The sequence below is a fragment of the Corvus brachyrhynchos genome, unplaced genomic scaffold (genome assembly GCF_000691975.1).
Source record: "Corvus brachyrhynchos isolate BGI_N302 unplaced genomic scaffold, ASM69197v1 scaffold5, whole genome shotgun sequence".
Classification (NCBI taxonomy): Eukaryota; Metazoa; Chordata; class Aves; order Passeriformes; family Corvidae; genus Corvus; species Corvus brachyrhynchos.
Window position 1 is genome coordinate 10,871,466 of NW_008238321.1, and position 24,412 is coordinate 10,895,877.

General features: G+C 40.8%; 1 long non-coding RNA gene across 1 annotated transcript in view; it reads right to left on the minus strand.

Moving 5' to 3' along the window:
• Positions 1 to 24,412, minus strand: part of LOC108446709 — a 92,226-nt gene that overhangs the window by 33,439 nt on the left and 34,375 nt on the right. The gene's annotated exons all lie outside the window — the stretch shown is intronic.

Sequence of the window (24,412 nt, forward strand, 5' to 3'; positions counted from 1 at the left end):
CAGCAATAACATCTAACCTGCTGCTACCGGTGCCATGCTCTTACCCTTCACATGCTAAGCTGCTTGTTTCAAATCACAGGCTCCTACTGCATTCATAAGGACATGGAAATTGTATTATTTCTTTTCTCTCTTTTTTTTAATCATTTGCTATGACGAAGTGAAAAGCATTCAGTGAGTCACTGACGGATCATCGTCTCTTCCATATGCACTAGGAAGCTGCCACTGGGAGATGTATCCCTGCAGGAACATCAGTCTGTCAGTTCTTCTCTGGAAAGCCCATTGCACCATTCTCTTTTTCCTATCAGCTTCTCATTTGCAGTGCAGAAAAAGGAAGTGTTCTAACCACACAATCCCTAGATAGGTCAGTAATAATGTTGCTTCAGTGCTGCAGGTTCTGAACAGGGGTGATAAATAACTGCAGTAGGGCACTGCACCAGGCTCTATCCTGCATTGCCTGCACCTGAGCCCCCAACCTGACCCAGCTGCCAAACAAAAGTCAAATAAATTAAGGGATCCGACCATGGGCTTGCTGCAGGGCAGCCGTTTCAGCAGGGATCATGGGGGAATGGAAAGTCTCCCCACCACAGCCAGGCTCCTACAGACCACTTTCACCACGGGCCTTAGCCATGTCTCACCCCAGAAGAGCCAACAGGGACAAGATGTAGGCTCAGAGACTTTTAAATTACTGTGTCTGTTCCACCTACACACATCACAACTGGGAGCTGCCCCTAGCAAACCCAAATCACTCCAGATCACCACCAGCAAGTGGCTATTCAGCTTCGTTATTCTTGCTGGAAAGCACAGACACACCAAGTCCAATCTCAGCAGCATCACTGAAAGTGGGAGAAGCTCAGAAAACTGAGAACCCACTGCTGGAAACTGGTTTTACCCTTTCTCTTTGCCCTCCTCTCCAGTATTTCAGGCAGACACATCACTCCTGTTTCCAGAGCTGTTTGTCAAAGGGTCTGAAGTACTTCTGTGCCTCAGACAGGTGCTCCAAGGTACAATATTGCTCCCCTGCAAAATCCCTTTCTCAGCAATGCTGAAACTCATACAGTCTGATATCACACACTTTGTCAAAAGCTTTGTGCAGAAGTATTAATCCTCAAACTGATTCACTTTGAGCAAGTGCCTGGAGGAAAGGCAGTGATTATGGGAGCGAAAGCAGAGTCTCATGTTTAGAAAGCAGTTGTTAGCCAAGCCATAGGTCTTCAAACAACCATTCTCGACTTCTAGGCCACTGCACTTTTGTTTCAGTTCCTCATATAACTTTACACAGTTCTCTATTTCTTTTTTAAGTTCTCTAGAACTATACATATCTAGCATGAAAAAAATCTCAGTATTTAAAAAATTTTCAATTGTGTCTTGTTTTTGAGAGTTAAACACCAATAATAACATGATCTGATTTCTGGTAATAAATATTAACTTTTGAAAGTTAATTGCCATGGATTTTTATCAGTATCTATTTAGCTTCTGTTGAATCAACCCCATTGATTTACAAGCCTGAGAACTCAGTAGTTCACATTCTTCTTTGGCAAAACCAGTGGATCCTCAAAGTAAAAACTAGCCCAGCTCCCTCAGTGTTCCTCACAGGATTTACCCTCCAGACCCTTCACCACCTTCACTGCCCTTCTCTGGACTTGCTCCAACAGCTCTGTGAAGGTGAGGTTCACTTTTCTTAAAGTGAGGGAGCCAGAACTGGACAGAGCACTCCAAGTGTGACCTCACCAGTACAGGGGGACAGGAGTTAACTTCTAGGGGTTCTTCATGAAGACAACAGAAAAATATCTTTCTTATTGCTGTTAGTTTACATTTATTCTGCATTTATTCTTTCTTCCTTTTTTTTTAAATCTCAACTAATCAATTTTCTTGCATAAGTGATATTTATGCATTTTTCACCAGCTCTAGTCCTCCATATCCTGTTATCAATTCTACACAATGCTGGAGAGATTTCCTCCCCACTGCCACTACCACCTGTCCCCTCCAATTAATGTCAGTCAAATGCAGTGAAATCTTTGTGATACTGAAACTATGTTAAGACAAATGTACATCTGCTTAGAAAGACAAATTTTCTTTCTGCAGGAAAAGTTGCCATTTTAAAATCTGGTTTGATTTTGAATTGGAATATAAAATCAAAATTTTAATTTACCTGCAGAATGAGAATTCTGATAAAATAATTTGTTACCAACTATAAATATTTCAAAAGTGAAAACACTTTATAAAATAAAAATACTGCTCAAATTATATATTATATTATTTAAAATATAAATTGAGACAGAAATGCACGAAAACAAGAAAATAAAATATTGATTTATATTTATTCTGGTTTTTGCTTATCAGACTTCTTGGTCAACATGTTCTAATTAATATTTAATCCTTATCCCCACCCTTCAAGCTTTACTTTGTAGAGGAAAAACTGTTCCATTAAACATTTCCAACTAGTTTTAATTTGGGTATCCTGTTACCAGGTCCCCACTCTCCCTATTACAACTTCTAAAAAAGACAAACTATATTTCATATCTTTCAGAAAGAATTATGACAACTAAAGGTTTAAATTAAAAAAATGAAGAAAATAATTAGATTCCAATTAAGGCCAGTGTGAGTTAGATCCTGGCTCTTTGGAGAACCATGAACTAATAATCATCTGAATATCTCCAGGGTTTTTTCCTTAAGTGAAGAATAGCTGAGCTTTACTCAGCTTTACTCAGTTGTTTCTGAATCTGCTTGATGAGATTTTTCTCATCAGTGGGCAGTTTCTTCACTACTAAACGGCCCACTAACCACTGGGATAAGAATTCCTGCTTTTAATTTCATCACCTCTGAAATGCTCATGGGTTTCAAAAGAGTAATTAAGCTGCTACGTACATCAGAAGGCAGAAACAACTGAAATACTTCATTTGGCTAGAAGAGGAGCAGTTAAAATTCTACTTAAACAGCATATGAAACATGTAAGTGTTTCATAGATTTGTGAGAAAATAGTCACTACAGAGTCTAAGCAATTTCATTGGTCTATAATTTACACATAAACTGTAACAAAAGCAGTTTAGACATAAAATAAGCATTTTCATTCACTTATAGTCCCCTACAACATCTGTAATGGTCCAAGCTCTGAATGCATGTGTGACATGTCGTGACACCTGGAGCATCTCTTAGTGACTTATTAACCCCCATATAACTCCTGTGAAAAATGCTAATAAAAAAACTGATGAAAGGATCTTCAGGTAAACTTTTTGACTTCTTCCAAATCAGGTTTGATTCGACTGATCAGGAAACAATTTGGTTCTTCAGGGTTTGAACTGACAACTGACAGTAGTCTAAGGAATAGGCATTACAGTATTTTCAATTAGAAGAAATGTCTCAGGTTTTAGTCTTCTAAAGAGCAAGAAATTCCACACATCACACTCTGCATCACCCATTTTCTTAATCACAAACAACTTGAACAAGAAACAGAGTAGTCATTAGTATTTCATCCACTGCATATTGCTTTCTGGATTTTTTACCAATTTTTTAGCACCCAAAAATCCCAGTGAACGAATTCCTGTCTGTTGAGATTAATTCCTTCACTAAGAAATTAAAGTACTGTAATTAGAGAAAGTGTGAATTTTTTAAAAAAATGGTTAATTGAAAAGCTCCTCACCACCACAAGGAATTGCCTAATTAAAATATTATCATGCACAGGATTGAGGAAAGCAGTTCATGCTGGCCTACGAAGATACTTAAAATCCTGCGGAGGGGAAGGAAGAGGCTGCCACTGTTATCAATGTGACATGAGACATATAAATCTCTTTTGGAGAGCAGTAAGCATGGAGAAGTCCTGTTCTCACACACAAATTCCTACCCATATATGCCCAGCTGATATTTACATTGTGTCCGTATTCTCTCAATAGTTCCCTTCATCTGATAAGCAAATAATTTAAGGTATCATTCTCAATAATACATTTCTTAGGGGCCCTGCAAAGATCCTGTTACTCAGTAATGGAAAATCTAATCAAGAGGCTACTTCAGAAATATTTGCAAACTGTGCAAATTAATATAATGTGAAATCTCTTGGTTTGCTTAGAGGTACCAGGGGACACACATCCTACTGATGTTATCAAGGGGTGGGTTGGTTTTTTTCCTTCTAAGAATCAGAACAAACCCAGGAGTAATTTGGAGCTCAGAATCAGAGCTGAAACTCTTTTTCTGTCTTTAAAACGTTCACGCCTTGCTTAGATTTTTAAAACTCATGTTTCAGAAAGAAGTCTTTTAAATACCTGCCGTTCAATTTAAACTCCCTACAGAAGCTTCTATTCTGGAAAATGGGAGGACATAAATATTACTTTATGGATAATTTGTTCCTTTTTTCCACTCCTCTTATTTAAGCCAGATGTTACCTCTATGCAGAGCAAGAAGTGGTCCACAGCTTGTTAAGTAGAAGATATATCAATTCATAGTGTATATCAGAGCAGAAAATTACTGGAATTTTCTGCCAGATTCTGTATATGTCACATAATTATCTATCCTCAAGCCCACCTGTTCTTCCCTCCCAAACCTGAGCAAGACTTTCAGGTATAACCATGGCTAATGTACTCAGCAAACTTCTCTTCCACCACCAAAACTACCTAGAATTCTTGATGAGCATTTCAAAGTACAGCGGAAAAAGAAAAGTAGTATCTGTATAACCCACAAGGAAAGCTCAGTTGTTAAAAAAAAACAACTAAACAAACGATTAAAAATGTGTGAGGTGTTCAGAGGCAGTCAGTTAAGTGCCACCATCAGAGGAATCTCAAGCAAAGAAGCTGTCAGTAAGTCAGCTTGTAATGAAACATGATAAATGCTACAGCAGTCACGCTTCGATTTGTTCTAGCATAGGTTAATTTTTTTATATTCATCTGCCCTATTCCGCAGTTCTGTGCAGCCTCCCGTGATTTTCTGTGCTGTCAATTAATGCCTATTCTTACAGACACTCTGGGGAAGAAAAGCTTTACCACAGCTTTCTATCTTTGGTTTCTAGATTTCTATAGTCAGAATTAGCAGGTTAGTTACACTGCCTGAATCACACCACCAAAATCACCGCTTTCAGCAGTTGTGCTTTACAGCCACAGAGCTCTGGCCAGGAGCTGAACTTGGTCCAGGGAAGCCATGAGTGCTTCCAGCAACAGCCAGGCTCTCTCCACTCCTGTTGACATCTACTCAAGAAACACTTACTTTGCTTTGGTTATTAATTGAGTTTCTCTAAGCTTGGTCCCATCAATAAACTAAGCTGCTTGTAAATCCTTGAGCATCTCAGTTCTGAACTCTTCCACTGATTTGTTGAAGATGGTAAGAAACCAAGAGGAGAAGAACCAGGCAAAAGCAGTGCAGAAGAGGACACACACAGACCACACAACTACACTTAAACTACAAAACATTTCTTTTGCACGGGATAAATAGAAAAAGAAACAAAATACCTTGCTTAAAGGAGAAAAGGAGAATACTTCTGCAGCTGAAAGATGCATGAAAAATCCCTAGGACTTCATCTTGTCATGGATCTTGGGAAATAAGATCAGACTGGAAAGAAAAAAAAAGAAGCTTTTGTGCTGCAACGCAGCCCAGACTTTCATCCACAGAGGGGCTCGTAATAACTGGATCCCTCAGCTGGTCTTGGCCTTCCAGTGCAAACAGAGGCACCACGTGAAAAGCTTCACTGCTCTGAACCTCAAGCACTGGTCACATCTTTCACACCAAGGATCACCAGTCCTTCATCACCCGGAGATTCCAATTATCACCCGGCGTGCTGGTGCACGGCAATGTGACAGAAGGAAAGGACTGACCCCCCTGCTCTGAACTGAGAGAAAACACTTTTCCTTGGTGCTGATGACTGCAGCCCTGCTGTGCAAACTGCTGTAGTGTCCATATTATTCCTGCAGTAGCCAGGAAGTCAACATCTCAGCTGTTCATGAATCTCTGCCAAGTACCTCATCCAACCTCCTATAGCAATCCATGAATATACAGCAGCCAAATTCTTTCCACTTTGACATCATGAGGAAACAGCACAGGAAAACAAGGCTCTTATCATAAAACTCTTCATAGAAAAATGCAACAAAACTAGAGATTTCTATGGACAGGGTTGAAAACTCATGAAATTCTGTTTCTATTGCAATTCATTTCCTACTAAATGGAAAAGAAGTGGAAAAGAAGTGGAAAAGAAATTCCACTTCTGTTAAAATGGAAATTAAAAATATTCTAGAGTGATGTGTGCAAAGACATGTAGAAAAAGAATGATCTCAAAGTGAAGGCATTAGACTGCATCTGCAGAAAACAGAATTAATTCCCTGGCCTATAGAATACTGCATTTATCATATTGAGTCTGATTCAGAAACCTTTGAAAATAGAAGGAGCCCACATATCCAGCAGGATAGGAGGTAACTTTGGATTTTATCATCCCTCTTCTCTGTGCCCTCATGATACTTCTTTTATTAGGAGGAAATGAAAGCATTAAAATCTTGAAAAAATACAGTACAAATAAAATTACACTCCTTTTTTTTCCAACTAATTCTAAATAAACAATGAGACCATTCTCACTTGCTAATTGGTTTTAAAAAAATCTAATTACAATGGACTCTTACTAATTCACATAATGTTCAGGATAAGCATTACAAATTACTTGCTAATTTGCAGCATTCAGCAAGGAACCTCATAGTAAAAAATCATCAGAAAATGTGTTTCCTTCATTTAGATCGTCAACTCCAATTTATGGTTTCTTCAATTATTTACGGTGTGATAATACCTCCTATGATAAAAACTAATGTATTACATTGCATTTTGCACGAATAATTAAATCTTAATTTTGTAAGAAATTTCTGCTAGAAAGGCACTGCTAATAGGTAGAAGAAAAGGAATTCTGTGTCCATCACAGTTTTTGAGTGTGTCATGCAGCCCATCTTCAAGTGGTACCTGGAAGAGCAAATTCAGACCCCAGCACAGCAGCCCAGTACTCAGGTGTCCTTATGCTGAAGAGAGGTCATTGGCCTCCTTGTACAGGCTTGTCTCCCCTACTTGAACAAAGTAACAGAACACCAGCAAAAATTAGGAGGGTCAACAAAGAGGAATTTTAGGTCATAATATGAATTTCAAATAAATCTCATATTTACATTGAGGATTTTTAGGAAGTTTTTGTAAGTGGAATGTATTTGTAGATTCTCATCATCCAAGACACAGCCTGAAATCCAACTTGAACCTGGAAAATTTAATTATTGTGAAGTAAGAAAAGCCCAAGACTCCAGAGAAAGCTGTTAACTTACGAATTTACTCTGGCTGAGAGGTTGATGGGAATCTTCTCTCTTTTTTTACACTGTACTGTTCTTACAAACAAAAAAACCCCAAATCCTTCTTGGAAAGACCCAGTAGAGACTGAAGTTGTTTGTACTCAAGTTGTTTAGAAGCTTCATTCATTCTAAGAACTAATTATAGGTGTATAGTTGAGGCCATCAAGGCAAATTAAATCTCTGAAGGGTCATGGACAAATTCCCTTTATAATACCCCCATAAAAATCTGCCAGAGCAAACCCAAGATAAAGAAACAGTTGTTTCATCTTCCATTACAGAAATTTATAATTATGTCAGCTCTTCCACCATTCTCACATTAATTTCATTAGAGACATTTCTTTTACAGCTAAATCCTTGCAACTCTAATCACTTATTTACCTAGATGGAAACAAAACCAGCATTTTGAAATACCAAAAGAAAACACTTAGACTTTTCCCCTCTTTTTGTCTGGCAAAATCTATTTCCAAATAACCCATAATAATTTTGCAAGGAAACCACTATTGGTAGGTGGAATTTTACCCAAATTCCTTCTCAAGTTATTTTTTATTCACCCCCTGTACTAGCACTGTGGGGCTGATGAAGATGGGAATGCCAGGCTATTCTTGGCAACCACAGCAGCACAGTGATGGTACAACAACAACACAGACAGAAAATGTAACCCAAGTCTGCTCTTTTACAAGGGTCAGGACATAAAAATGAAAATTGTGCAAAAGAGCAGAACTATATTGCCTCATTTTTTTCTAGGCTTGTTTTGCATTAAGTGATGATAACTTGGAAAATGCCCACAGCAAATGTCTCACTAAGCACATTTAACCAGTGAGCAACAGTGCAATGGCTCAGGAGGAAAAGACTTAACTAAAAGTTATGGCATAGCAGAATTGTTATTTGCTTCCCTGGAGTAAGAACAGAGAACTTCAGATCTATAATATTGGAATAAAAATAATAGACTAGACAGGAACACAGTTACTGCTGATTTACTGATAAAAATGGTGCTATAACAAGACTAGTTTTATATTCCTACTACTCTGATGCAGTCCAAGATACAGACAGTTATTTTGGAAGATGAGTGATGAGACTTTAATTTCTATCAGTAAAAAATTGCATTAGTTCAATCTGAATATCAAAGCTTTCCTCTGCAATGAAATACATACAACTTGCACCAAAACAACAACAGAAAACCCTCTGCAACTTCTTTGGTGCAAATGTGTCTGGGCACAAAGTGCTGGAGGACTGTGCTGAACCAGAAAGACTCAGCTGGCCCCAGGGAAAAATGGAAATAGAAGTCGGGGAGCATCAAGAAAAACGAATGAGTCTCGTCACCGTCAAGATGAGATCTGTCAAGGTAATGCAGTTTCCACACAGTCCAGAGCAATTCCTAAAGGTTATCATGGCTATCTCCTCTCCGAGCTTCCTCCCTCACCAACAACCCTCCTCAGGACATGGTGTTTACAGAGCCGTGGGACAAGGAACAAACCCATCCCTAATGACCACAAATGCTGGTGGGGGATTCTGGAGAGGGGAAATAAATCAGAGTCGACAGAGTCAGAAAGAACTGATCCAATCAGGATTGTGCCGTGGTGCCTGGACTGTGGAACCAAACCCATTGTAAATTATGAGGAAAGTAGAGACTGTTCCCTTTCATTCACAGCCAGAGCATCTGATTCCGTAGCTTTGGCAACGGCGCTGGGGAGAAGCGCGGCACCGGGGCAGCCTGCGCGCTAATGAGGGATGGCAGCGCTGCACGTGCGAGAGGAGAGACACGGGGAGGAACAAGTTTTTCTCCCTGCAGCTGGATTTTCCTTCTCCTGCTCCTTCCTGATTGGGTTTATTTATTTCTACCAACTCCAGACAGCAGCTAAGACAAAAGCTGGTATTGCAGAATTGCAACACTGGCACGTGGGGATGACAGCAGCCTGATGGGTCACTCTAGAGATCCACACAACACAAAGGCACATATCTGCCCAAAAGTCTTCTACCTATGGCTGCTTTCTTCTGGAAAAGAAGCCACAGCTGGGAAATTGAGTGGTAAAGGTCAGCAGAGATTGATTACATACCCATTTAAAGAGGAGAGGGCAAAGGGCTTCTCTGCAAGTACCTCTCATTTGATTTCTGTCCCAATTTGTTTCAATACTGTAATTTTCTACTGACGTAAATGCTTTATAAAAAATTAAATAACCTATATAAGGGCCAAATTAAGGGCAGCCTGTGCACAGAAACCTGGAGTACTCATATAAAGTAACTATACAGAATACTTCCTACAAGATATTTCTACCTACAAGTCCTGTTGCACTTATGTCCTCAACCCATCACAACCACCTTACCTTGGAAGCACCTACTTACCCCTCTCCCCTTACTATAGCACCTATTTGCCTATCACCTATTTATCATCACAGGGGCCTGTGACAGATAAAGAAAACTATTCCTATCTTTAAGATCCCAAAGAAGCAGACCAAACCTCAGATGCTTAAGCACTCCCACAATCACGTTTCTTTGCAATTCCAAAAGTAGAAAAGGTTCAGAGGTGTACACAAGTAGGTGGGCAGCAGCCTCGTGTCTGGAAGTATGACTCCAAGCTCAGCATTTCATGGGCACTCACAGAACAAGGACAGAGCCAGGCACTGCATCCAAGGATACACAGAAAGTACATCTATAGGCTTTCCACATGGGGACTCTGAAGGCTGCTCCATCATCCCTCATTTTTCCTTTTCTGTTGCTTTGTTATTTCTGAGGTTTTTTCAGTTCCACACCCACCCAAACTTTTGTAGTGTTGAGAAAAAACTATGCTCACTTTCATTAAACATTTTTCTTTTCGGGCACTTCATTGTTGCAAGTTTGAAGCATGTTCCTTACCCTTTTTTCCTCTCATATACCAAACAGAAGACTGTTGAGAGTGTGACAAATATTACTCTCCGGTCCCTTTGTTCTTTGTGGATTTTTTTTATCACTTATTTCATTTTGCTGCAAACAGCACCTTTGTACCTTGGACAAATTCAATAACCATGACTCAATCTAAACCCATACTGAGCTGTCTTCTGTTTCATCTTGCCTATTAAAATCAGCACAGAGTGTTTGATGAGTGGAGAGGGGCCTGGTTCCAGCTACAGGAACTCTACCCAAGCGGAGGGATGCGTGAGAGCCCTGAAAGAGCCGTGCTGTCACGTCCGGCCGCGCATGTCACTCTGTGCACCTTTCAACACGAGCTCTTTCTTTGTCCCTCTTTCCACCTCTGGTCTCTGAGAAGCCTCTTTCAGCAATTATCCATCCCCTTTTAAGTTATCTTTCATCAGCTGGGAAGGATGACTCCTCGTGCCCGGTGCTTTCACCGCCCGCCGCCCCCCAGCACCGCTCGTGTCACTCACCAAAGTGACAGGAGTGATATTTCACCACAGCACGGGCCCTGCTCCGTGCATCAAATGTCAGCAGTGGGGTGGCAACAGGAGGGGGGAAAGAGCAAGAAGTTTTTTATTACCTAGAGCCATCATCCTTTCAACAGCAGTCAAAAAAGTACCCGGGGGCTCTCATTTTCATAGAGGTGATTATTTCTGCTGGATTCAGTCCTAGGCTCTTTTCTCCATTTTTTCCCCCTTATTTTTCTTTCCTTTTTTTTTTTTGTTTGTTGGGGATTTTTTTGTTTGGCTAGTTGGTTTTTACTTTTTGGGGGGGAGGTTGCTTTTTTTGTTTGGGTTTGGTTGGATTCTTTTGGTTTGGGGGTTTTTTTGCTGTTGTTGGGTTTTGTTATGGGGTTTTTTTAGGTTGGGTTGGGTTGGGTTGGTTTTGGGAGGCAGGAGTTAAACCAAACCACGCAGGGGCTGGAGGAGAGCCCACCCCAGACCTGTGCAGGCTCTTGCACAGAGGGCTGTGTCAGTAGTGCCACATACCCATATTCTCAGCAAACATCTCCGGCTCTTTGCCAAAGCAACTCTTCACAGACACCCCTATTGCAGTTTAGATGTTTAACTCCATGGATACTAGCTGGTCTCACAGCACTTTTCCAAGTCTTCAAAACCTCAATCAGGATCAAGTAAATATTATTTCATTATATCCTCATCAATATTTCTGCTTAGGAGGAGGAGATTTTCATTACCACCCAGGACTATCAGATGAGTTTCAGTAGGATTTGGGCGCTAACTCCTGTTACCACTTTCGGTGGCAGTAGAAGTGGTGCACTCAGCTTATAACCACAACAGATCACATGAAAATGTTCCAACCCCCTCCTATCACAGGCAGCTAAACACAAAAATAATATTATCTTTAATTTTCATCAGCCCGTGGAGGCATAGAGACTTTGTGCTATTTAGTTATGCTGTGTTTGGTTCTACAGTTGCCAATAACCAGATCATCAAGATGGTGTCAGTTTTAGGAAAAGAATTTTTAGTGTCTAAACATACACAACAGCGATTATTTCTGTTGTAATAACATAGTCTCTTTGTGGTTTTACAATGCTCACTATAAAAACAAAATAATGGTGACAGACAAAAATTAAAGAGACTTTTGCAAGCACAGCATTAATGGAAGGATAAAGAAAGGATAAAAACTGGACCAAAATATCAATGTATTCAAAATTCTCCCAGTCAGTGAAATCTGCCAGCAAAACAAACAAAACCAAAAAATCACAAAACACCTCTACCAGCTAGAATATTCTTTTAGGTAAACCTCATATATATTCAGATATAATAAGCATCTCTCTTGAATTATAAATACTGCTTAGAAATCCAGGAGAGAACAGTCCTTTAGTGGCCTAGAAAGTTCCAGTTACAGTACCCTAACAGTTACAGCAAACATTCCACAGAAGAGTTATCAAATGCTACTTGATCCTCTGATTATTATTCCTTCTAAGTGTTAATGCATAAGATTTTACAGCAGACTGTGTGTAAAGCTGCAGCTGGAGGATTTCTAGAGTTCTGCAAAGACTGAGTCTTTTCAAGAGGCATCAGAAAATATAAAATTTACTCATCTAATTTCTAAGACTGTGTCCAAGAACTGCTGCAGCGTGTAAAGAGAGAAAAAAGAAGTAAAACAACAAACAAAGGCACAGCTAACAAGATACAAAATGAAACAAGCCGGCAGGCTACGTGGGTAGGAAGGGGAAGGTCAAAGAAAGTCAGTCTGCTACTCAACAGGAAAGGATGGCTCAATAAATGATGCTGAACAGACCAAAGCATTTACTCTCCCTTCTGCCTCAGTCCTCACTAAAAGGGTTAATTGTGATCAGATGAATAACAAAATTGATGCTGGCATGGAGAGATTAGCGTACCAATTATGACAAAAATCAAAAGAGTTTGAAAAATACTTGGCTAAGTTGGAAGTTTTTAGGTCTGTTTTTCAGGGGAAAAAGTCAAAAGCGGATTGAGGGAACTACTACAGTTTTTGGAGCAGAAGTTGAGAGAGGTGAGAATGCAGGTTCTCTCTTAGAAAATAAGCAAGAGACAGCCTAGGGGTTTATACATCTTTCAGTATGCAGGTAAATACTGAAATATAAAACCTGTAGGAAACCAGAAGATGACGTGAAGATGAGTAATAACCAGCTTGGATTTGCGAAGAACAAATACATGAAGCAAAGGTAATTTCATTTTCTCTGGCATTTCTTTATTTCATTGTACTTGACAGTTCATAAGCAACCCTGGGAAGCACAGCCTAGCTATATTTCCTGTAGCCTGGTCAAGAAAACTTACAGTGAGCACTATTCCACTGAACCAGAGGGTGCCTGAGAAGCTCTTAAGCATTGCTGCCATTCAAGGGTTCTGTTGCAAACAGATGCCTTGGAGTAAAACACACTTCCCAACAGATTCCTTGTCAGCACTCAAGAACTCAGGAACTCTTCATTAACTGGGAAATGTGCTTTCAGATTAATTGGCTGCTTGGTTTTACTTGTTTGGCTTCTCTCAAGACCTGTATTTATTACTTTACATGTGAGTTTATCAGACGTGGGGAAGGGTTACAGGGGGATGTCTCCTCACAAAAGGGCTCAGTCCATGCAGGGAGATAATGCTCATCATCTCTACAAAAGATGTAATATTTCACAGCAGTGTTTTCAAACACGTGATGTCACCTGTGATGTCATGTGTGATGTCACCTGTTTGGATGCAGGTTTCCCTGCAGCTGTTAGAGAGTGCAGAGCTGGCAGTGACGGTCGCTACCACAGAAGTTTGCCATGCAGCCACTCCATCAAAAAGAGTTCACTTGGAATCATCCAGCCATGATCTCAGGGGTTGTTGAGTGCCCTAAATTCCTAAAATATTCAGCATCAGCTTAGGACACCCGGCAGCCCCCAGAGCTCAGGGAGTGCAACTCATAAGACACAGTGACTGAGTTTTCCAGGTCAGCAGCTGCACAGGTGCTTGGTGCAGTGTTGGTGAGTCTCCTGCAAAGCTCATCCTCCTGTTTGAAACAGGGTCTGTAAAAACAGCCCAAAGCATTCCATCACTTGATGTGCTTGCCTGCTCTATCAAACACATTGTCTTGAAGACAAGTGCTCACAGCCAAGTTGCTGTAGGGACTTTCCCCTCTGGAGGATGCAGATGTGCTCCCAGAATGGACACCACCTTCTTCCATAAACATTCCATAAGTGAGGAGGCAGTCCTGGAAGTCTCCTCAAACCCCACTCTTAGAGATCCCTGCAGGCTGCCCTCAGAATTCCTCTGCAAACACTGGTTATAAGCCCTTTGGAATACTAAGCTTCATCTATTTTTGCGTTTAGCATTACCAAAGCTTTACAGGCTCTCAAAAAACCTCATCCTCTAGGTACACGGTTCGTAGTGGAAACTGCTCATCTCTGTGGGTTGGCTAGTTTTGTTGGGGCTTTTTTTTTTTTCTTTTTAAATTCAACTTCTTAGATGAAATATCATTTTCTCCATTAAGGAAGTAAGTTGAATAGTTTAAAATAAATGTGGAATTTTATACTTTGGTTTCCCTATAGTATAATTTAGCAAACATGCCCATAATTTAGCCACTTTCTAGACTGATTTTACAAAGATTTTCTATTCACTATGTAATATTTTACAGCCCTTGATACATATTTTATTGTTATACTGGTATTTAGTTGGGTTTTTTTCACCTCAGAAGGAGAAGGATAGCTCAGGGTGCCATTCCATCACTTCAACTGTGGCTTCTTTATGCTAAATACACTCCACTCCTTCAGTCTGTATTTGTGAGTTCTAGCCCTAACCATGTTCCTCCAGATTGATGCAATTACTCTTCTCGAACTTTTGAAGACCAGCTTTATCTGTCCTCAATATCTCAGACTCCTTTTCTTTTTCACAGGTTTTCAAATAAAATGACTCAGAAGCATGGAATGAACAGAACTTCCAGGTTTCAATATAACACCTTTCAAAACATGAACAGGTCTCCAAAACATTACTGGGCACGGAGAAACAAGTAAAGCCTGTGAGGTAAATGAAGCTTCATGGTTGGTAGATTATAATGGCTACCAAGAAATTTGAAAGCAAAAAGTATTTTCAATACACATTAAAATCAATTCAAACCTGTTTCTGAATACTGATCTCTCTCATTTGTGGTAAGACATGCAGAAACCACTTCAATTTTATTACACAGCAAGGATTTTCACATAATTAGATTAGGGGTTTTTCCTGTATTCATACTTCCTGCTAATTGCTAGTGCTGGATATTCCTAAATGAATAGCATCAATTTTCTTTATATTTATCAGGACATGATCATATGTTTTATGCTGAGAACATTCTTCCTGCAGAATAAATGAAGTCCCAGGCACAGGTTAATGGAAACTTCGCCACTAACTTCAAAGGAGCCGGAATTTTACCCACAGATCTAATGCAAAATCCTCAGAGGTTAATGAGAGTCTTTCCACTGACATCAGTGTGGTTTGAACAAGGGTAAGAGAGTTGCTCTAATTCACTACTTAGGCCCTGATGAAAACACTTAAGCATTTCTCTAAGTGTACACTTCAATGCTTTCCTAATTTGGCCCATATTTATCAGTGATAGGAAAGGGAACCAGACATTTTCTTTCAAACAACTTTACTTTGCTCTGTGGGCTGAATATGAGAGGAGATTCTGGTCACATTATATTTTTGTAAGGTTAGTTAGAAAGACATCTGGGGACTTTCATTCACAAGTGCTTTAATCTAATAAAAAAATTCTCTCAGCTTAGTTATCTAGTTTCTAACATGATATTTCCTGAAATGCATCATTATATATGCTAAAATAATGACTTATCCCTTGATTATTTCTTTTAGAAGGAATTTTTGCAGAAGTGTCAAGGCCATGTAAGAATTAACATTAATTACCCTAAGGCATTTCAGACCAACACTTGTTAAGCAGATCTATTAAAACCAATGATGAGTTTTCAGTAAAACCTATGAGATTTATACATGACCAATTAAGTATAAAAGTTTTAAATCTCTCTTCCTCCCCTCCCACCCAGCCCCCCCAATGAATTCTCAAAATTCAAGTAGGACAGCACTGACTAGAAAACAGTACTAGAAACCAGTCAACAGCAACATGTCCTTCAAATATCTACACTGATTTTTAAGAGGAGTTGTGGTGTCCAGTCTCCATCTTACAGGGTCATGACTGATTGTGTGCTCTGAGACTTTGACATTTGATGGGACTTTTTAGAGGTGTCTGAGCCCCAGAGACAGAAATGCAGGTCACAGTCAGCAACCACACAGCCCAGTGGAGCCAAAGAAGCCTCTACTCCCCTGGCACATCTTACAAGTCACTTGGGTTACATCGCATTAGTCACGCTCCCGAGTAGAAGTTGTTTTGTTTTAATTTAGAAAAACTATCACACTTATTCCGCTGAGCAGGAGGGGGAAGCATTTCTGCCCTGCTCCAACCTTATATAGTGATAGGCAAAAAACATCACCATATGTCTGGGGGAGGCAGTTGGTAGCACGTGGGCTGGGCTGAGTGAGTATTTTACTGGATTTGTGAAGTCCTCGGGACATTAGGCTCTTTTGGGCCCCATCCAGTAAGAAATAATTGGAGAAGAACCCAAGTGGAACTCAAACTATATTTTTTTTGAGCTTTGGTGGTACAGAAGAGATATTTGGTGATTTTTACTCATTTTTCTAGATCCAGGTCTTTCCAGGGATCTATGCAATACTCCAAAGGACTTGAAGACAAACAGTTCAAAATACTAGAACACAACAACCCAGTTTCTAAGTATAAAGCCAATTTTGATAAACGTAACAACGTTTGGAACAGAGAGATGGTCACAGAATTATTTTCCAGAAGCAGGAGAAAATGTGAATTTTGGAAGAGTGGTATTTATCTCTGTGCAACCAAAAATAGTGTTTTGCACTTACTGGCCTCCAGGTAGAAACCAGACACCTTTGAGTCCCTGTGCCTCAGCCCTGGCTGAATGAATCCCAGAGCAAGGCAGCCCAGGGCTCAGTGCGAGTGCCACTGAGGGTACCACTGCAGCAGCCTCTCTGAGTGGCACCTGGAGAGCCACGTGCACCCAGTGAGGGGCTGCTGCATCCACCACTGCTGGTGCTTCCCCAGCAAACGGGGCTGGGAAGCCCAGATGTAGAAAATCAGACACTGAGTACTCACACATTGGCAGAGCAGAGCTGCTAGGGCTGCCAACAAACACATTTCCATTCTGAACCCCCGGAAAAAAAAGCTGGGATTTTGCGATTTGCAAGCACAGATTCCATGTATGGGGAAGGCATTATTCTCCTGTTCAAAGTTATTTTTCAATAATTAATGACTAAAGCTAAATTCTCTGTGTATAATGAAATGGAAGTGTCATTTAAGCAGAAGGCTAATTGTTTTACGGTGTCAGCAGCCAGCTCTTCTTGGTGCCCACTGAATCCTGATTTCAGGTATATTTTCTGGTCACTCCATTTATTTACTTTTCTGATATATAGCTCTGCAAAGATTTACATAATAGCATGAATGTTTGCTGGTAACATAAGCCCTGTGTTTCACTGCAATACCTCAAGCAATTTGCTGACAGTATTTTTCTGCAAAATTAGATATGGAATTTGGAGCAAAAAGCTGCTGCCTTGACAGACACAAATTCCCTTGTTACTGAACAAAGGGCTCCTTTTTTTTCATGGTAATAATGAACCAAGAAGCTTTAAGGGAGGGAAATAACATTGGAAGACTAATGATGATGAACCGATTTGGAAAAACTCCAGCAGACTTGAAGCTTCCTTCCCCCCTGCCCCTCCAACCTCTTCCAGTATTATTAATGCAGAACAAAATGAAAAAACATCTACAGAAAGAGGCTGAGAACTCCCCCAGGAAGATCTGAAACAATGAGACAGAATCAGAGGATGTGAGGACGCACAGCTCTGAGTGGGAGGAAAATACCCAGGTGGATTTCAAGGCTGGGAATGATCTGCAGACAGCCGGAGAGAGCGTTTCAAGCAGCTGAGGCAGAGACCTCGGCTGGAAGAGCTCAGCATGTCACAAAGTGCCTTTGCTTCCTTTACAAGACCCAGACAATCCATGCAAAGGTGATGAAGCAAGGTGGAGACATGAGAGCCCAGCCCAGCTCTCTGGAGTATCAGAGCTGCTACTTACAGAAAGAAAAATGGGAGTTTAAAAAAAAACAATCCCAACCTGGTCAACATTTTCCTTTTGAAGCTGAAATAATCCAGCACAGTTTTCAATTTAAATTCACTTTGGACACACGAAGGTGATTTTTGTTTTCCATTAGCCACAAAGTTAACTGTGTGCACTTAACATTCACTTTTATAGAAATACCTGCATGATACACGTGGCAATTACGTTTCTGTAAGAGCGATGTTATTGCCCCAAAATCTGAAAAGGAGGGATGGCAGAGCAGAGCCAGGGCTCTGAAGATGAGTGACTTATGCCTTGTCCCTGTGCACATCCAACAGGAAAAGAATTACATCAAGAGTATCACTACCAGAGAAACCATAGCACAACTTTTTATCTCCTATTTTTCCACCACACTGCACTTTCCTATGCAATTTTCTTTTTGCTCTTTTCTCCCTCATCTCTCCTAAAGCCTCATGATCCCTGTGTCTCTCAGCAGAGCCATCTCCCCTCAACAGACCCTCTGACTGCATCATGCAGTTTCCCCATGAATCCTTACTGATCACCTAAATATAATAAATAAATATATATATAATATAAATATAATATAAATATAAATAAATATAACAAAAATAATTTTGGGCCCATTTTCCTCCTCAGAGACACATTTTAACAGAAATCAGAGCTGTCTCATATCTCCAGGATAGAATGTAGGCTGAACTCTTCAAGCCAGTATTTAATGCTATTCCAAAGCAAGTCTGTTCTGTTTAGATCATTTTCTCCCCTCAGGAAAAAATGTCAAAATAGTTAAACTCATTAAGAAATCCCCACAGCTTGGGCTTCAATGAAACAGAGCTTTTCCAGTCAGCTCTGCTGCCAGGACTATACTCACCCTGATCACATGCTCCTAATAATAAAGCAATTGAGTCCCCTGGAAGAGACATTTTTCCTATTCCACAGGAAATTTCAGATCAGACCTGTTAAACACCCCCTGTTCTCATCTCCCTCCAAAACTCTTCTCCTCACACCTGTAAAATTCTCAGATGAAGTTTTCTCAGGTAATGGGGGAAATGGAAATCACAAGGTCTGACAGTTTGGATACAGGTTCCCCTTGGATACAGACACAAATTCATTCAAGGTGCTTGTCCATTAGTGAGCACTCCCATTCATATCTTTACACATCTCTCACCAGAATGAAAGCTGCAATAATTGTCCTTTCATTTAGCAGTACTCCTGGCAAGGCTCACACATTTTAACGAGCTTTCCAAAACATAGATGCTACTCAAGAAAGCAATGACTGCACCTGAGGGTGCTTTGGGATGCCTTCAAGGGAAATGGGAGAGAGAGGACAGAGAGGAAACCATTCTGAGACATCTCCACAGACTGCCAGCACAGTATAATTCTTCCAAGGCCAAAATAGTTGCTTTTCCAACTGCTGTTTCTGTGCATGGTGATATCTGAAGGAATTACTGATACTGGAGGGGGCTACAGCATCATCTGAGCGCACTCATGTTATTTTTGGTTTCACCCTGGTCATTCGCTTATGCTGTGACTTCAGTAAATGCCTTGTGAGGAGATATCAAAAATATCTGAAGCACATGATAACAGAACAGTTTCTATTGCCAGAGATTTTCTCCTGAAAGTTTGTTTTAAATTGGAAGTATTTATTGCACTGGCTGTGTAATAATTAACTAAAAAGAGCAAATAGACAAAATTACTATATGAAATTTTCATTGCAGAATCACCTGCTTTGCTATTAATGCCAAAATGTTCAGCATAATTCCAAGAAGATCCTTCCACCCACAGAGGTAATACTCTAATACTCTTATTTACCTACTTATCACTGTCGCTCAAGGTCATAGATATTTAAGCAAGATTATATAATTACAGGGGTATATTCCCTTTTATTAATTGTGGCCAGACAGGTATTACAGATACCAACATATGTAGCCCACTAGCCAAAATCTAATTAAACACTTGCTATCTAATCATGTAACTGCTGTGGAATAAGACATCAAATACTAAAGAAAATTTTTATGACCACACAGTTGAAAGCAAAAGCTGCATAAAGATGAAAACCACAGGATAAAACAACAAATTAATACTAGAGGATTGCACAAATCTGTCATGTAGATGTGTGAAGAATTCAGAAAAAAAAGCCCAATTTCTTGTAGAAAACCATGAGAAAAACAAGGAAGTGAGGTAAATGAGGACCTGTCCCAAGCATGCAGAAATTCTGAAAGAGCATCAGAAAGGAGAAGGCAATTTTCTGTGCTCATCTTTCTTTGCCATTCCTCGTTCAGAGCCCCACTTCCTTCTGCACTCTTCAGGGGATGAGGGAAATGAAAACAAAGCATGCAGTAAAGCAGATATCACAAGATACACCAACTCATCCGTTTTGGTTATCAGACAAATCTCAGAACAGCAGCAGAGAAGGATTAAGGTAGGTAAAGGCTTGGCATACACCACAGGTAATTAGAAACATGTCAGGGAGAGCAGTCATACATAATTAACATGAAGTTCATAGCACCAGAGTGTGCTGAGCCAGGAGCCCTCATCCTCAGCTTCCACCAAACAAAGCAGGAGGGCACCATCCCACTGCAGTCACTGCCTCTGCAGGAGAGAACTGCAAAAAGCCAGACTGAATCACGCTTACCAGAGACTGTAAAACAAGTGACTAGAAGTCCTCTGGCATGCAGGCTGAAAGGTGAAAAAAGAAAAAACCAAACAAACGAACAACAAAACCTCCCATCGCTGATGAAGTTTACCTCAGGAACAACACGTTCTGTGCAAGGTGATCAACCTAGGAACGGCTCTCTGGGTGGTGTTACCCACCCAAATTAGCAACAAAAGAAGGTGGAAGTGCGTCTGTAAAACAGGCAAATGTATTGGAGAGGTGTCAAGGTAGCAAGAGATTTTGAATTGTGACAATTTAGAGCGAAGATAAAAAATGAATGAAAATTGCACTCTGAAGTTACTGCTCTCAGCAGGGGAATTTCTGCTCATCCTCCACAACTTTCCCCTAGACAATCTAGAAAGTTCAGCTTCAGCTCTTAGATTTTGTTGTTGGCCCAAGTCCTAATGACTTCATAGGATTAAGAGAGCACTTCCAAATTCCCTATTGAATAATCACATTTAAAAAGAAAAAGCATCTCAGAAAAAACTTAGTGCATATTGTGGCTTGGAAGGAGAAAATCAGCTGAAGATAATGATGTCTTACAGGAGGTCAGGAAGTGTAGAGTTACATGAGAGAGCTGCACAAAGTCAGTCTGAATCAGATCTTGCAAGAGGCTTTAAAACAAGTAACTTAATGTCTTCTGGCATGCAGGTTGAGAGGTTAAAATAAAACTGAAATATTCTTAAAAAACAAAACCAAAAAAAAGGACATTAGGCAGCAAAGACAGAGATGGGAGAAAATCCACTGAGAGCCACTCAATCCCTCCTCCTGCCTGGCCCAGCAGCCAAGGAGGCACATGGATCACAGCACTGCTTTGCCCAGCCCAAGTGAGCCCAGCACAGCTCTGGAAGGGGCCACGTTCCACTGACCTGTCCCACACTGGGCTGAGTTGGAGCAAATTCCCTGCAAGTTCTCTGGAAAGTGAAAAACTCTCCAAATTCAAAGGCAATTTAGACAAACACAGAATAAACAGTGTGGCTGCTTGCAAGAGCAGCACTCCCAGCTCATTTATCTGTGAGTCCTTCCCAGCCTTCAGCTCCCAACTTTGACAAGAGATTACCCCACAGTAAAGGCAAGGAACTGAACCATGGACAGCTGAAGTTTTATCTACACACAAAATTAGGGGGGTGCTTTATTTATTTATTTATTTGATGCAGGTATAAGTCTGCTGAGTGTCAGGAGACAAACTGAAGATGACAGACCCTCCTCCAGACAGCAATTAAAAGCTTTTCATACCTCTATGGGTGAAAGATGTGCTGGTACTGACCATTCACATCTCAGTGCAGCTCACATGCAGACCTGCACCTCACAGGCTACATAATGTCAGAATAAAAGTGTCTCAAGACTCTTACATTAAAAAGAGTTTCTAAACTACCCCTGGTTAAAGGCAGGACAGTAGCAATTTCTAATTCTCTGTTGTGTGCCACCTTTAATTCCAGTCCTTCAGCAAATTTTCTTTAGTCACATCCACTATAAAATGCATGACATGTTCCTGAGAGTCTTTCAGCTCAGCTGTGCTGGCTCCTACTGCATCAAAAATAGAACCTGAAGTAACAGAACCTAAAAAGATATAAACCTCCTTTATTGTGTCTACTTGACTATATTAGCAGATGGCCATGCCTGAGACTATAAAATGCATAACAAATATTCTCTTTACAAGGGGGAGGAGTGCATTTCAAGATGCATTAAAACAAACAGCTCTGGTTACCGCCAGCACCAACGCCTTTGGTGGGCACCATCTCCGAGAGCTTCGAAGTGGCCAATTCCCCTGGGCTCCCCTCCTCCCTCCCTCAGCACGGGCAGGCTCAGCTCTGCCCTAGAGCATCGCTGGCCTGGGGACAGAAGGCAGCAGCTCTCCCGTGTGGGATGCCCATGAGAAAGAGGCACGAGGCTCTGTGAAGGCTGCACATCCCACCCTGCCTGTCCATGCCCCCACACAGGGACTGACCCTGGCACGGTGGAGCCACCAGCGGGAGGGAGGGGACGTGGCTGGGGCACAAGCTGAGTGTTTTCTTTCAAAAAAGCTGGTGCAGCACCAGCTCTTGCTTCCACTGTGCAGCACAGGCACCTGAAGGTAGAAGGGGCAGCTGCTTGTGCAGGGAAGGATGTTCCAAATCAGACGCAAAATAAGGGTTTATAAAAATAACACAGGTTTCACCCAGCTCACACTAGGCAGAGGCAGGATCCTCTTGGGACAGGCTTTGGCTTTAATGCCCACAGCATCATCTCTCTGGGCAATACTGGTGGCAGGAGCAAGTCTGAGGCCATTATAATGAATGAGATGCTCTGTTAGCAAAGGCCAGGGCAGGGCCAGGCATCCCTGGCAGCTGCAGAGGGGCCAGGGAGAGTGGGAAGGACAGCACAGCTTGGAAACAACCCACCTTCCTTAAAAATGGCTTCGTGTGAGAAAAGTGTAGATTGGGTTCCTTTTCCCCAACTATGTCAGCTACACCACTGAAACCCCTCTGTTTAACCTGCAGCAGCTACACCACAATTTTGACTATCAAATAAATTCATTTAGAGATACCATTACTGCATGGAGTAGCTGTAATGGGAGCTTCACTCATTAATTCTGCCCTAAATACCATGTTCCTTCCTTTGACTACGTCTTCCACAGTCCATCCCAGTTCCACTAGCTGCAGAGAGACCATGCAAAGGGACTATGAGGAGTGAGTCAGGAAAGGAAATCTCAAAGGAAAAGAAAAAGCCCAATCTGCAAGTCCTTTGAGGGATTTCAGGGTTTTGCTGAACTATTCTGGGAGTTAGAATCATCATAGAATATCTCAAGTTGGAAGGGGTCTGTAAGGATCATCATGTCCTGCTGCTCACAGGACGATCTGCAACCAAACCACATGGCTAAGAGCATCATCCAGATGCTCTTTGAACTCGGACAGGCTCCAGCAGCTGTCCAGGAGCTTTGATTTTTCTATTTTTTTCTTTATTTATTTAAATCAAAACATGACAAGCACGACTTATTCAGGGGGAGGGGGAGGGAAGGGAGTGGAAAATGAAAAGAAACCTTTCTAGAAACTCAGCAAAACCATTTCTGAGGAGAAAATACAAAAATGATATGATCCTGTAGACACCAAAAGAGCCAAGGCCAGACCACCTCAATCCCTCTAAGCAGACAATCCACCTGTAGGCTTTTCTCCACAAGGCTCTTCAGCAACAGGTTCATTTTACTCTCAAACCCATAAACACCAGCTTTGATGGATTATTTCAAACAGATATTAATGCCCACATACCTCTGTGTTTATTGGCACCTGGCAAGAGCACAGCTTCCTCCTCCAGCTGAGTAAGCCCTCGGGGCTGTTATATTGTGAGCTGACCTTTGAGTGCCATGAGAAATGTATCCATCGTTCTTTTCAGGGGTGTTTGTTTCATCCATAGAGGGAAGAAAATCCATTCTGAAGCAATAAGCTGTTTTCACAATCCGAATGCATCTTGATGAATGGAATTTTCATTACAAATGTGTCTGACCTTTCGTAAATAGACCTACTCCTTTAAAAGCCTGCTCTGATATCTATTAAAGACAAAGGAAGGACTTGCAGAGATTTCAGCTGTAGGTTCATCAGACACAAAAAAATTCAGAGAGCATTGGCTCTTCAGCTTGATATTTAAGACATTTTCATTAAATTTTAATATAGTCTTAAACTTTAATATTACACAATCAGTAGGTAGTAATTCACTGTCTTTAAAAATAAAATGCTAATAAAACCTATGGTAGGGATATAATTTTCCAGATTAATTTTGTTCTTACTTTTTTCACAAGACTTTATTAAACTGTGTTCCCCTCTTTGCTAGCTATTTTCATGGTAAGAGGGGCCAAAGAGAGCAGAGATACAAACCAATTCTTGCAACTATTGCCATGCTGCAGATACAAAAATTCTGCAGAAATAAGTTTCTTTTTCATCTGAGGTACTTCCTTGCCAAATGGATTTATGCATGTCAATGCACT